Genomic DNA, 14,538 nt, shown 5'->3' on the forward strand with positions numbered 1-14,538 from the left:
TGGTGTAGGCCGGTGGCTACAGCTCTGATGCAACCCCTAGCCTGGGAACCTCCATATGCTGTGGGAGCAGCCCAAGAAATGGCAAAAAGACAAAAAAAAAAAAAAAAATACATATTAAGGGGAAATTTAAAGTCAGTAAAACCAAAACTAAGAAAAGCAGCTTTTGGAATTCCCACTGTGGCACAGTGGGTTAATGATCTGGCTTGTCTCTGTGGCAGTAGATCAAGGATCTGGTGTTGCTGCAGCTGTTGGTGTAGGTCACAGCTGAGGTTCGGATTTGATCCCTGGCTGAGGAAATTCCATGTGCCGTGGGTACAGCCAAAAAAGAAAAAAGAAAAAAAAAAGGGGGGGGAACTTTTTATGAAATGTATGGGGAGATATTCCATGGTCTTGAATTGGAAGAATTAGTATTGTTAAAAAGGTTATGCTACCCAAAGCGATCTACAGATTTAATATGATCCTTATCAAATTACCCAAGACATTTTTTACAGAACTAGAATAAATAATTCTAAAATTTATATGGAACCATAAAAGACCTGGAATTGCCAAAGCAATCCTGAGGAAGAGAACAAAGCAGAGACATAGCCCTCCCAGACTTAAGACAATATTACAAAGCTACATTCATCAAAACAGCATAGTATTCCACAAAATGACATTTATATCAATGGAACAGAAGAGACCAGAAATAAACCCACACACCTATCTATGCTCAATTAATTTTCAATAAAGGAGGCAATGGAAAAAAGTCTCTTTGGCAAGTGCTGTTGGGAAAGTTGGACAGCTGCATGAAAATCAGTGAGGTTAGAACACATCCTTGCAACATACACAAAAATAAACTCAAAATGGCTTAAATACTTAAATGTAAGATATGATACCATAAAATTCCTAGAAGAGAACACAGACAAAACATTCTCTGACATAAATCATACCAATGTTTTCTTAGGTCAGTCTCTCAAGGGAATAGAAATAAAAGCAAAAATAAATAAATGGGACCTAACCAACTTATAAGCTTTTGTACAACAAAAGAAACCATAAGCAAAATGAGAAGACAACCCAGAGTATGGGAGAAAATATTTGCAAATGATGCAACGGACAAGGGATTTCCAAAATATACAAATAGCTCATACAACTCAATATTTTAAAAAAAATACCATCAAAAAATGGACAGAAGACCTAAACAGACATTTCTCCAGTGAAGACAGATGCCCAACAAGCACATGAAAAGATGCTCCACATCACTAATTCTTAGAGAAATGCAAATGAAAACTACAATGAAGTATCACCTCATGGTAGTCAGCATGGCCATCATCAAAAAGTCTATAGACAATAAACACTGGAGAGGGTGTGGAGAAAAGGGAACCATCCTATACTGTTGGTGGGAATGTAAGTTGGTGCAGCTGCTATGAGAACAGTATGGAGGTTTCTTAAAAAATAAATATAGGAGTTCCTGTTGTGGCTCAGTGCTAACGAACCCAGCTAATATCCTTGAGGATGTGGGTTAGATCCCTGCCCTTGCTCAGTGCGTTAAGGATCCGGCATTCCCAGGAGCTATGGTGAAGGTTGCTGACGTGCTTGGAACCCCCATTGCTGTGGCTGTGGTCTAGGCTGGCAGCTACAGCTCTGATTGGACTCCTAGCCCAGGAACCTCCATATGCCATGGGTGCAGCCCTAAAAAGAAAATAGATAAATATAGAACTACTATATGATCCAACCTATGCCAGGATATATATACAGAGTAAATCATAATTCAAAAAGATACTTGCACCCATATGTCCACTGTAGCACTGTTTACGATAGCCAAGACATGGAAACAATCTAAGTGTCCATTGACAGAGGACAAAGAAGGATGGACAAAGAAGATGTGGTATATTTACACAATGGAATATTACTCAGTCATAAACAAGGATGAAATAATGCCATTTTCAGCAACATGGATGGACCTAGAGATTGTCATACCAAGTGAAGGAAGTTAGAGAAAGACAAATATAATATGGAAGAATTCTTGAATGGAGAGACATGTCTTATTCCTGGGTGAAATGGTTCAATATTGTCAAGGTGTCAGTTGTCCCTAAAGTAAACTCAATGCAATCTCAATAAAAATCCCAGTAAAATGATTTTGTGGCTCATTTGTGAGAAGACCACAAAGATATTAGAAATTGGATAAGGAATTTCTCAACTGCTTTTTATCATATAAATTTTATGTATATTTTATGTGTTATGAAACTATGGGCAATTAAAACAGTGTGGCACAGGTACTGTAAACAAAAACAGACTCTTGGTCTAAGTAGATGACAAATAGCATGTGATAAAGATGGCCTTTCCACTAAGCACAGGAGAAATGGATTCATCAAGCAACTGGCCAGCCCTCATGTAGACCCCACCCTGTATGTGAAAGGATTTGTAGAGTGGCTGCACCTCATTTACTTACATGCACATATGTCCCAGCTACATCAAAGGTTAGCAGTGAAAAATAAAATTGTAAACTTCATTCACTAAAACAGCGTGAACCTTCGAATCTAGCCAGTAGCCTCATCAAACCATGAGCACTATCCTTGCCTTGAGCCTCTCTCTCACTGCACCACTTTTATTTATTTATTTAATTTTATTTTTTGGTCTTTTTGTCTTTTCTAGGGCCATACCCAAGGCAAATGGAGATTCCCAGGCTAGGGGTCTAATCAGAGCTACAGCTGCCAGTCTCCGCCAGAGCCACAGCAATGCCAGTTCCGAGCCGCGTCTGCAACCTACACCACAGCTCACAGCAACACAGGATCCTTAGCCCACTGAGCAAGGCCAGGGATCGAACCTGCAACATCATGGTTGCCAGTCAGATTCATTAACCACTGAACCATGACGGGAATTCCTCTCTCATCGCACCACTTTTACTTAGTTTTTTTGTTGTTGTTGTTGCTTCTAGACCTTAGATACCTCTGGGATTTGTCTCCGATCTGTCTCCCCTGTTGTGGACCCCTCCAACATGTTGCCGTGGATCCCTGCAGCAGGATCCTCCCTGGTGTCTGACTTCTAACGTGGGCCAAATCCAATCCATTTTTCATGGAGCGGTGGTCCTAAAACCAGGTACAGTGTTCCCAATCCCATGTGGAGTGCCCTTCCATGACTCCTCACAGCTCTCAGGACCAAGGCCCATGGCTTATCTTCGACCCTGAGGCTCTTCATGCTCCAGGCCAGCCCCTTCTTTGGCATCACCTCTCCTGCTATCTTCAAATTATTCCAAAAAGAGTGAACTGCTCAGTTTCTAGAACTTGCCAGCCTTGTCCCCCAAACCTTCCCATACACCGTTCAATCCAGGACATTTCCCAGCACATCTTGCTCAGTGTGGGTGGGGCAATGTCTGGGAGCCTTCCATGACTGTGCAGTATCTTTTTTTTTTTTTTTTGTCTTTTTTGTTGTTGTTGTTGTTGTTGTTGTTGTTGTTGCTACTTCTTGGGCCGCTCCCACGGCATATGGAGGTTCCCAGGCTAGGGGTTGAATCGGAGCTGTAGCCACCGGCCTACGCCAGAGCCACAGCAACGCGGGATCCGAGCCGAGTCTGCAACCTACACCACAGCTCACGGCAACGCCGGATCGTTAACCCACTGAGCGAGGGCAGGGATAGAACCCGCAACCTCATGGTTCCTAGTCGGATTCGTTAACCACTGCGCCACGACGGGAACTCCGACTGTGCAGTATCTTGAACTCTGCTAATGAAAGCATTTTGTTCCCTTGCCTGCCTCTCCATAGCAAGTAAGTTTTGTGAGTGCAGAAGTCATGCCTGCCTTGTTCATCTTAGACTCCCTGAATTTACCTATAACCTAGTGGGCATTCACTAAGCATTTGGTGAATGAATTGAACTGTGCTTGTGTAAATCAGTTCTGTACACACACACACACACGTGCACACACCAAAGCTCAAATTCCCATGGTATAAAATGGTTGGTAACAGCAAATAGCAACCGTTACCAATTGGCATTAATTTAGCTTGGGGTTGTGTCTGAGCCAGTGCTACCTGGGCTGTTTATAAAATTTCCTGCTTCAGGACAGACAGTCTCTGATTTCTAGGCATTTTCAGCAACACCAACATCTCAGAACTGACTCACTGAGGTTTGGGGCAGGGCCTGGAGCTCTCAAATGAGAATTCCCACCTGTAATCCTCTTTTGCTTCTGCTTCTAGGTCCTTCAACTGAAGTTGCTTCAGACGCCTCTTGTGCACTATCCTCAAGTTTCTACACTGGAAATGAGAACTGAGAAATTCGAAAACGATTCTCCATTGTTTTCCATGTTAAGTACCTGTTTGTTTTCTCAAGGTTGTATGGTTGATGAAAACACAACACTTTCTAAAGTAGAAATGGGTGGCATGTTTAGGTTAGGGGCAATGTCAGATGGCTGAAAGGCCTCCTGAGGGCAAGGACAGCCAGGTCTGTGGGCAAGTGCTCCTGCCCCTGGCCCCCCAGCCCTCTGGAAGGATGGGGTGAACTGCCCAGGATCACAGGTGTTCTCGCCGCCACTCTAAAGTTAATTTGGTGTTCTGTCAGTTCCAGCTAGTCTAGTGTTGTGTTGCTTCATCTACTCATAAGTAAATACTTTTTTTTTTTTTTTTGAGGGGGTTGCTTTTCAGAGCCGCACCTGTGGCATATGGAAGTTCCCAGGCTAGGGGTCCAGTTGGAGCTGCAGCTGCCAGCCTACACCACAGCCATAGCAAGGCAGGAGCCAAGCCGCATCTCCAGCCTACATCACAGCTATTGCTGGATCCTTAACCCACTGAGCGAGGCCTGGGATCGAACCCACATCCTCATGGATACTAGTTGGGTTCTTAACCCGCTGAGCCACAATGGGCAAGTAGTCCTTTTGATTTGACACGTTAAAGAATCATGAGGCAGCCAAGCTAACACCGAATGGGAAGGAACTCATGCTCCTTTTGGAACAAAATGGTCAGTTTTCTGTGACTGGTGGTTTCTGCCTGTCTTCTCAATGGCTTCTGTCTCACATTTGATCAGCAAAAGAAAGGTTCAAAAGAGCAAATAAAATCATTAATTTAGTATGTGAGGATCATAATGTATTATGGTATCATGGGTGTGCCTGTCAACTTACTTACTCCCATGGGATTTAGGATTTAATCCAGTTATCTTGATGGGTTGTCAGGAGACTTATTGTAGAAAGATTTCACATGTTTTTTTTTTTTAATGTTATTGGAGTATAGTCGATTTATGATGTGTTAGTCTCAGGTGTACAGCAAAATGAATCAGTTATACATATAAAGATACCTATTCTTTTTCAGATTCTTTTCCATTATAATTTATTATAAGATACTGAATATAGAGTTTCATGTGCCATATAATAGGATCTTGTTGTTGATCTATTTTACATATAGAAGTGTGTATATATTAATCCCAAACTCCTAATTTATCCATCCCTCTACCCCTTTCCTTTTTGGTAACTATGTTTTCTTTGTGAGTCTGTTTCTGTTTAGTAAATAGGTTCATTTGTATCATTTTAAATTAGATTCCACATGTAAGTGATATCCTATGATATTTGTCTGTCTCTAACTTCCTTCACTTGGTATGACAATCTCCAGGTCCATCCATGTTGCTACAAATGGCATTATTTCATTCTTGTTTTTGACTGAGTAATATTCCATTGTGTAAATACACCACGTCTTCTTTGCCCATCCGTCTTTGTCCTCTGTCGGTGGACACTTAGATTGTTTCCATGTCTTGGCTATCGTAAACAGTGCTACAGTGGACATATGGGTGCATGTATCTTTTTGAATTATGATTTTCTCTGTATGGAGTGGGATTGCTGGATCATGGCGTAGTTCTCTATTTTTTTAAAGAAACCTCCATAGTGTTCTCATAGTGGCAGCACCAATTTACATTCTTACCAACAATGTAGGCAGGTTCTCTTTTCTCCATACCCTTAACTAGCATGTATTGTTTATAGACTTTTTTTTTTTTTTCCTCCCACTGTACAGCAAGGGGGTCAGGTTATCCTTACATGTATACATTACAATTACATTTTTTCCCCCAGCCTTTCTTCTGTTGCAATATGAGTATCTAGACATAGTTCTCAATGCTGTTCAGCAGGATCTCCTTGTAAATCTATTCTAAGTTTGTCTGATAAGCCCAAGCTCCCAACCCCTCCCACTCCCTCCCCCTCCCATCAGGCAGCCACAAGTCTGTTTTCCAAGTCCATGATATTCTTTTCTGAGGAGATGTTCATTTGTGCTGGATATTAGATTCCAGTTATAAGTGATACCATATGGTATTTGTCTTTGATTTTGATGATGGTCATGCTGACTGGTGTGAGGTGATACTTCACGGTAGTTTTCATTTGCATTTCTCTAAGAATTAGTGATGTGGAGCATCTTTTCATATGCCTGCTAGGCATCTGTCTGACTTTGTAGAAATGTCTGGTTAGGTCTTCTGACCCTTTTTTTTTTTTTTTTTTTTTTTTTTGATTAAGTTGTTTGTTTGTTTGTTTTTATTGAGCCGCATGAGCTGTTTGTATATTTTGGAAATTAATCCCTTGTTGGTCGCTTCATTTGCAAATATTTTCTCCCATAACTGTGTGTTGTCTTTTCATTTTGTTTATGGTTTCCTTTGCTGTGCAAAAGCCTTTAAGTTTAATTAGGTCCTATGTACTTATTTTTATTTTCATTACTCTAGGAGGTGGATCAAAATAGATATTGCTGCAATTTATGCCAAAGAGTATTCTGTCTATGGTTTCTTTTAGGAGTTTTATAGTACCCGGCCTTACATTTAGGCCTTTAATCCATTTCAAGTTTACTTTTTGTATGATGTTAGGGAGTGTTCTAATTTCATTCTTTTACATGTAGCTGTCTACTTTCCCCAGCACCATTTATTGAAGAAGCTGTCTTTCCTCCATTGTATATTTTTGCCTCCTTTGTCATAGAATAGTTGACCATAGGTGGGTAGGTTTATTTCTGGGTTCTCTATCCATTGATCTATATTTCTTTTTTTGTCCCAACACCATGCTGTTTTTATGACTGTAGCTTTGTAGTAGGGTCTGAAGCTGGGGAGCTCTTCCAGCTCTGTTTTTCTTTCTCATGATTGCTTTGGCTATTTGGGGTCTTTTGTTTTTCCATACAAATTTAGAAACTTTTTTGTTCCAATTCTGTGAAAAATGCTGTTTTTCACAGGGATTGCATTGAATCTGTAGATTGCCTTAGGTAATATAGCCATTTTGAGACTGTTGATTCTTCCAGTTGAAGAATATATCTTTCCATCTGTGTCATCTTTGAATTTTTTTCATCAGTGTCTTATAGTTTTTGGAGTACAAGTCTTTTGTCTTGTTAGGTAGGCTTACTCCTAGGTATTTTATTCTTTTTGATGTGATGGTAACTGAGATTGTTTCCTTAATTTCTCTTTCTGATCTTTCGTTGTTCTCATGGATGTAGAATTTAAATCTAACTTCAAGCAAAGGGGAAGAGAGATTGCCAGAGTCCACAGGTCTGAGTGGGTCTGGCCTAAGGTCACCAGTGGGAGGAGGCTCCTGTGCTGTCAGTGCTCAGAGAGGTGAGCCTATCCTTTTAGGTACCAAGCGCCACACCTGATGAGGAGGCCGTCCCTCCAGCCTCATTCCTGGCTTAGTCCCTTAGTAGTAGAAAGCTCATTTAGCATCTTGGAGACAGAGATAGGAATTATGATGGACTAAAAGGAGTGAAATACAGCCAGTAAGCCATTTGGGGACCATCTCCCCTGAAGCCAAACTCCTCATAATTTGCAGAGGATGGGTTGGGGAAGAATAATTGATGAATACAGTTTTGAAGTTTATCAAAAGTATTGTCTCCATTTCCCGTGACAAGATCTTTATTAATTCCAGCCAAGGCGGGAGGACTCTGCCTCACGAATCCACTGTGTGACCTTAAGAGACTGAGTTTGCCCCCTTCCATTCCTATGTGTTAGAGCCAAGCTTCTTTTCATCTCGGAAACTCTAACCACCCTGAACAAATAATAGTTTTCCCTCACGAGATATTTAGGAGTGGTTTACCACAGGACCCTTGGTAAACTAGAAATGCTTAGCAGTTCCTTGTCATGGAGAGTTTGTTTTCTTAAACACAGGAAATGGAATTAACTTTTTCCTTCACCAGACACGAACATAGAAGATACAATAAACTCACTACCTTACCTTAGTCACAGTGGCTAACAGTCATTTTTAGCTGCTCAGCATTCGTGCTCTGTGTCTAATGCCCCAAGGCCTTTCCAGCATTGAGTGTGATGGCAGGTACTTGTCCTGGTAGGTGGCTGCTCAGGGCTGAGCTGGCCAGACAGTAGCCACTGCTGAGCCAGTATTGAGCACTTGAAAAGTATCCAAGGAGCTAAATTTTCAATTTCATTATATTTTTTCTTTTTTCTTTTTCCTTCTTTATTTTTTTGCTTTTTAGGGCTGTGCCTGCAGTGTATGGAAGTTCCCAGGCTAGGGGTCAAATCAGAGCTACAGCTGCCAGCCTACGAAAGAGCCACAGCAACGCCAGATCTGAGCCATGCCTGTGACCTACACCACAGCTCTCCTAACACCAAATCCTTAATCCACTGATCAGGGCCAGGGATTAAACCCACATCCTCATGGATACTAGTTAGATTCATTACTGCTGAGCCACAACAGGAACTCTCTTTAATTTCATTTTAATTAACTTCTTTAACTTTAAAAACTGGCAGTCAATTCAGTTTTTGAAAACTTTTTAAAAAAGATTTTTATTTTTTTCATTATAGCTGGTTTACAGTGCTCTGTCAATTTTCTATTGTACAGCAAGGTGACCCAGTCACACATACCTATATATTCTCTTTCTCACATTACCCTCCATCATGCTAAGTGACTAGATATAGTTCCTAGTGTTATACAGCAGGATCTCATTGTTTATCCATTCCAAAGACAATAGTTTGCATCTATTAACCCCAGATTCCCAGTCCATCCCACTCCCTGCCCCTCCCCCTTGGCAACTACAAGTCTGTTCTCCAAGACCAGAAGTTTGTTTCTTTTCTGTAGAGAGTTTCATTTGAGCCATATATTAGATTTGATATTATATGGTATTTGTCTTTCTCTTTCTGACTTACTTCATTTAGTATGAAAGTCTCTTGTTCCATCCATGTTGCTGCAAATGGCATTATTTTGTTCTTTTTTATGGCTGAGTAGTATTTCATTGTGTATATATACCACATCTTCTTAATTCAATTGTCTGTCTATGGACATTTAGGTTGTTTCCATGTCTTGGCTATTGTGAATAGTGCTGCAGTGAACATGCGGGTGCATGTGTCTTTTTCAAGGAAAGTTTTGCCCAGATATATGCCCAAGAGTGGGATTGCTGGGTCTATAGTTAGTTTTCTAAGGTACTTCCATATTGTTTCCCATAGCAGTTGTACCAATTTATATTCCCACCAACAGTGTAGAAGGGTTCCCTTTTCTCCATACCCTCTCCAGCGTTATTTGATGACCATTCTGACTGGTGTGAGGTGGTACCTCATAGAGTTTTGATTTGCATTTTTCTAATAATCAGTGATGTTGAACATTTTTGCATGTGCTTGTTGGCCATCTGTGTATCTTCTTTGGAGAAATGTCTATTCAGGTCTTCTGCCTATTTTTCAATTGAGTTGTTGGTTTTTTTCCTGTTGAGTTGTATAAGTTGTTTGTATATTTTAGAGATTAAGCCCTTGTCAGTCACATCGTCTTCTGCCATTCTGTAGGATATCCTTTTTTTTTTTTTTTTTTTAATGGTTTCCTTTGCTGAGCAAAAGCTTGTCAGTTTGATTAGGTCCCATTGGCTTATTTTTGCTTTTATTTCTGTTGCCTTGGGAGACTGACCTGAGAAAACATTTGCAAGGTTGATGTCAGAGAATGTTTTGCTTATGTTCTCTTCTAGGAGTTTGATGGTGTCTTGTCTTAACATTTAAGTCTCTAAGCCATTTTGAGTTTATTTTTGTGCATGGTGTGAGAGTGTGTTCCAGTTTCATCAATTTACATGGCAGCTGTCTAGTTTTCCCAGCACCACTTGCTGAAAAGACTTTTTCCCATTTTATATTCTTGCCTCCTTTGTTGAACATTAAAAACTTTTAAATATGTTTGGAATGATTCAAGTCCATAAATATACTTTTTCAACCATGAATTTTATAAAACCTATAGACAGTTTATGTCTTAGAGCTCAAGTATTCCCACTGAAAAGTTAACTTCCAAAGTGAGATGTGTCCTAAGTGTAAAATATACTCTGGATTTTGAGAGGGAATGCAAAATACCTTTTTGGCAATTTTTAAATATTGATTACATGTTGAAATGATAATATTTGGATATAGTAGGTTGAATCAGATGCATTGTTAAAATTTATTTCTCATGTTTCTTTGTACTTCTTTAAATGTGGCGCTGGACAATTTAACATCACACGTGTGGCAGGCTTTACCTTTCTCTTTCCTAGTCCTGTTCCAGGATAGGGGGCGGCCTGTGAGCTGAGCTTAGCCAACCAGCGGCTCCGCAGAGCCTGAGGGGCGGGGCCGGAGGCGAGGCACAGCCTGAGGGGCCGGGCAGAGGAGATCCACCGTGCAGGTGGCTCTCCCTCCCTGTGCCCTTTCCTGGGGAGACCTTCCCAGGCTTTCTTGGCCTTCTACTTCTAGGCCCACCTAGCAGATTCCTTTTAGCTCACATTAGCCAGTCTCCTGCTGGTGTTTGCAGCTAGACACCCTAAAACAGACCTGATTTGCAGGGAGTGAGTCCCTACCCTCGGCTTTCGTTCTTCCAGAATCGCTGGTACATTGATTACCCCTGAAGTCACCATCACCAGCACTGGACTGGGGATGGGCTGGGCTGGGGCAGCTGAGTCTCCATCAGGCTCATCAGGGGAGTCTGATGCTCAGCCAGGGTCGAGAAGCAGGGCTTTAGGCCTTCTTTTAAGCATGTGCACGGCCAGTGAGTATACGTGAGCCTGTGCTACCACACTTCTGATGGAGAGAAGAGCAAACTTCCTGGGATCCCTGCACTCCGACAGCTAGAGAAATTCCACTCAAATTCAGCAAATGTTTGGTGAGGACCTATTTCCTTTGCCTGGGCATTGTCCTAGACACTCAGTGTGTAGTGGCAAGGCAACCAAAAAGCCCTCTCTGCTTTAGCTTTAAAGTGGGGAATTGGCGGATAATAAGCCAAATAAGAAGGAAAGATACAGAGCATGTTACAAGATGGAAGTTCTCAGGACAAAGCTGAAAGAGGGTAAGGAATGTGTGTGCGCATGCTGAAGGGCACAGCCATTTGGATGATGTGAGAACAGAGGGAACACCTGGGATGTTACATTTACAGGAAGGGAACAAGTCTTGAGAACATGGGGTTGGGGGAGAGCTTTCCAGGTGAATAGAAAAGCAAAGTACAGAAACCCCAAAGTAGGATCTTGGTCTTGAAGCTGCCATGAGATTCCTTAATTAGGCCACCCCTGAGATGTGAGGCTGAGGGCTGCTCAAGGCCTCTGGATGCTGGAAGCTGCCACCCACAAGGAGCAGGTGGGCAGGACCCAGTGGTCCTGAAAGGTGAGGGGAGGGGGAAGGTGGGGACAGCCTTTGTGTGAGAATGTGGAGTCCATTGCCTTAAGGACATTCTGTATAAATTGATGTGCCATTTTGAAACTTGCATTCACTCTTGTCAATTTAAAGGATCATGAGAGAATTTGAATTGGAGTAAGTAGCTTGTAGACAGGATACCACTGTGGCCAGATGGGTGCCCTACTTTACCCCAAATACTCCTTGCTAAGAGGTGATCTCAGCCCCTCACTGGAGGCACTGCATATTTTCAGCCAGCTGACCAGGGGCTGGAATCTTCTTCAAGTGTCCCTAGCCAGGAGCACCTACCTGATCATCAGGGTACCTTTAACCCTGGTCCACACAGGGGCTGAGGACTTAAGGGCTCCATTTGTCTGTCTGTCCAAGTAGATTGGGCCTGTGTGTCTCAGGACAGGTAGCCTGTTAGTTAGATTTTGATTTTTTTTTCCATACATGTAAGTGATCAAAGGTAAAACTAGAGTAGCCTAACTTCCTGGGAGTAGGTGGAGGTTTTTCCCTTGTACACAGCGAGGAAGGCTTGGATCAATAATCCCAGCCTGGGAGTTCCCATCATGGCTCAGTGGTTAATGAGTCTGACTTGGATCCATGAGGATGCAAGTTCGATCCCTGGCCTCAGTCAGTGGATTAGGGATCCCACCTTGCCATGAGCTGTGGTGTAGGTCGCAGACGCGGCTCGGATCTGGCGTTGCTGTGGCTGTGGTGTAGGCCGGAGGCTACAGCTCCAATTCGACCCCTAGCCTGGTAACCTCCATATGCCGCAGGTGCAGCTCTAAAAAGACAAATCATCATCATCCCAGCCCAAAGCGGTTAAGTGAAAAAACACAGGAACGTTCTTTTTGCATATTTTTTCCTCCATAAGAAGTCTTAAGGAGACTGTTTATCAGGAAACAATATTATTTCTTTTCTTTTTTTTTTTGTCTTTTGTTGTTGTTGTTGTTGTTGTTGCTATTTCTTGGGCCACTCCTGCGGCATATGGAGGTTCCCAGGCTAGGGGTTGAATCGGAGCTGTAGCCACCGGCCTACGCCAGAGCCACAGCAACGCGGGATCCGAGCCGCGTCTGCAACCTACACCACAGCTCACGGCAACGCCGGATCGTTAACCCACTGAGCAAGAGCAGGGACCGAACCCGCAACCTCATGGTTCCTAGTCGGATTCGTTAACCACTGCGCCACGACGGGAACTCCAGGAAACAATATTATTTCTAATTTTAAAAAATCTGGGGGTATCGGAGGAACAGCAGAAGGCTGATGTGGCTAGTCTGGCGTGAGTAAGGAAAAAGAACAGTGGAAACTCAAGTCTGGGAGGTCAGAGCAGTGGGAAGAAGAGGCATTTGCAATCTTCCCTTTCACTCGTTTAAAAGAGTGAAACATGCCTCTGCCCAGGGTGGTAACAGCAGTGGGGGAAGGAGCGCTGGTAAGATGCCTTCTGGTTCCACCTGACAGTCCTTTCTCAGGATATATTTTGGGGTGAATTTTGGGGACAAGCCTTTGTCCACCTATTTTGGGGTGAGGCTAAGGCAGATAAAAGCCCTTGTCTCACAGAGCTTATGGTAACTACACTCTTACACTGGAATATTCGTGATTTTATTTATGGTAAACACATAATCACAATGAGAGAGAGAGAAATAAACATATTGTGGTAAGATCATAAATCCCAAATGTTCTTTGTCTTCCCTGAATTGAGGACACTTCCCAGAATACTGTTTATTTGGAAAATTGGAAAAGCCTAACAATCACTGAAAGCGGTTTTGTTTTTCTTAGTTATCCTGACTTCCCTCCGTACCTTGAGCTGACCCCAGCACTCTGGCTCATTAGATCAGATTCCACATGAGGAAAGTTTTAGAAAGTAAATGTGCATTCTCTGAATTATTACTCATTAGATATCTATTTCATCAAGTGATTTGTCTGCAATCCTTTCTCAGCCCCAGTGTTTCTTCAGTTACCCAGAAGCCACTCTTGGTCTGTTGTCTGACCTCTGTGTTCAAGGGCTGGTGCTCTGTTCTGTTTGTGAACCTATAATCAAACGCTTTGCCCTCTCACCAACTGCAAATCATGGATCAGGAGAGCATCCATGCACATGAATCCATTCATTCATACTTTTTTTGAGTGCACACCATCGTTTTTTGTGTTCTAGTACACACAAAAACAGGGCTGACTTCAGGAGGGAAAGAGTGGGGCTTATACTCCAGTGAGAAAACACGCCTAAATAAGTGGATGAGACACGCCAAGTGATAAGCGCTGTGAAAAGAAAGGCAGGTAAAGGGTGGAGAGTGACAGAGTAGGTAGTGCTAGTTCAGAACATGTAGTCAAGGAAGGACCTTTCTGAGTCCCCGCTGTTGTGCAATGGCGTCTCTGCAGTGCCAGGACAAAGGTTCACCCCTTGGCCCAGCACAGTGGGTTAAAGGATGTGGTGTTGCTGCAGCTGTGGCATAGGTCACGACTGTGGTTTGGATCTGATCTCTGGCCCAGGAACTCCACAGGCTACCGGGCAGCCAGAAAAGAAATAAAAAAAAAAAAAAGAAAGAAAGGACCTTTCAACAAGTGACTTGGAGCAGGCATCTGGGAACCTCAGGGTAGATCTTTACAGGCAGAGGAATAGTGAGAGCCAAGGCTCCAAGGCCTGGCTGTGCTTGTCTGCCAGAACCGCACTCCTGAGGCTCTTCGGAGGGAGGCAGGTGGATGAATGCAGAGAGGTGCCAGGGACAAGCTCAGATGGACCCTTGTCAGCCAGGGGGAGGACTTACGCTTTTTCCTAGTGAGATGGAAAGTCACTACATCATTTTGAGAGGGTTGTGCTGGCTGCTGTGAGAAGAGACTAGAGGCCAGTTAGGAGACTAGCACAGCAACCCAGGCCAAAAAGAGGGTGGAGAAACACATGCAAGAGACACTCCCTGGCATCAACTGCTAACAGGAGGCCCACTGCTTGGCGAGGCCCTTTCACTCTGCTCTTTGGGGAGGGATCATCCGGGGCCAGTGACAGAGGGCTGGTCCAGGCC

The sequence above is a fragment of the Sus scrofa genome, chromosome 13, assembly GCF_000003025.6.
Source record: "Sus scrofa isolate TJ Tabasco breed Duroc chromosome 13, Sscrofa11.1, whole genome shotgun sequence".
Classification (NCBI taxonomy): domain Eukaryota; kingdom Metazoa; phylum Chordata; class Mammalia; order Artiodactyla; family Suidae; genus Sus; species Sus scrofa.